Genomic DNA, 792 nt, shown 5'->3' on the forward strand with positions numbered 1-792 from the left:
ATGCAAGGAAGTGCGTCCGGGCAAAAAAAATGATTTGCCCCCCTGATTGCCGGGACCCAGCAGCTACACCTTCGCACGCAAGGAAGTGCGCCCGGGCAAAAAAACAAAACGATTCGCCCCCCTGACTGCTGGGACCCACCAGCTACATCTTCACAGGCAAGGAAGTGTCTGACAGTCGGGACCCACCTGGTCGAAGCGTACGTAGCGTTGTCATCCTAGTCGCGAACGTGTACGTACATACTGGTCGATGTAGAGGCGCGCACGTGTCGTAGTAGAGGCGCGCACGTGTCGTAGTAGAGGTGCGCACGTAGCATGTACACGTATGTACAACAGCCAGGGTGCAAGAAAGAAAATACGGCCACGTATGTGTACATACGGGCGGGGTCTCGAACGCCTAGTCGCGCATAGGTACGACGAGGGCTCGTGTTCATGGGGAGGCAACGGAATGCCTCGTGTTCATGGGGAGGCAACGGAATGCCTCGTGTTCATGGGGAGGCAACGGAATGCATCATGTTGATCGGGAGGCAACGGAACGCGTGGGAGCCAACCGGCTTGGACGGAACATGCGATGGAAACGAGGCCTGGCGTACCGCAGAACGGAGGAAACGGCCTTGTGTTCGACCGGCCATGTTCGGAACGGGGTCCTGTTGATCGGGAGGGGTGTGGCGTACCGCAAAACGGAGGAAACAGACCTCCTACGGTCGAAACGGGGGTCCTGTTGATCGGGAGGGGTGTGGCGTACTGCAAAACGGAGGAAACGGACCTCCTACGGTCGAAACGGGGGTCCTGTTG

Source organism: Triticum aestivum, chromosome 3B, assembly GCF_018294505.1.
Source record: "Triticum aestivum cultivar Chinese Spring chromosome 3B, IWGSC CS RefSeq v2.1, whole genome shotgun sequence".
NCBI lineage: Eukaryota > Viridiplantae > Streptophyta > Magnoliopsida > Poales > Poaceae > Triticum > Triticum aestivum.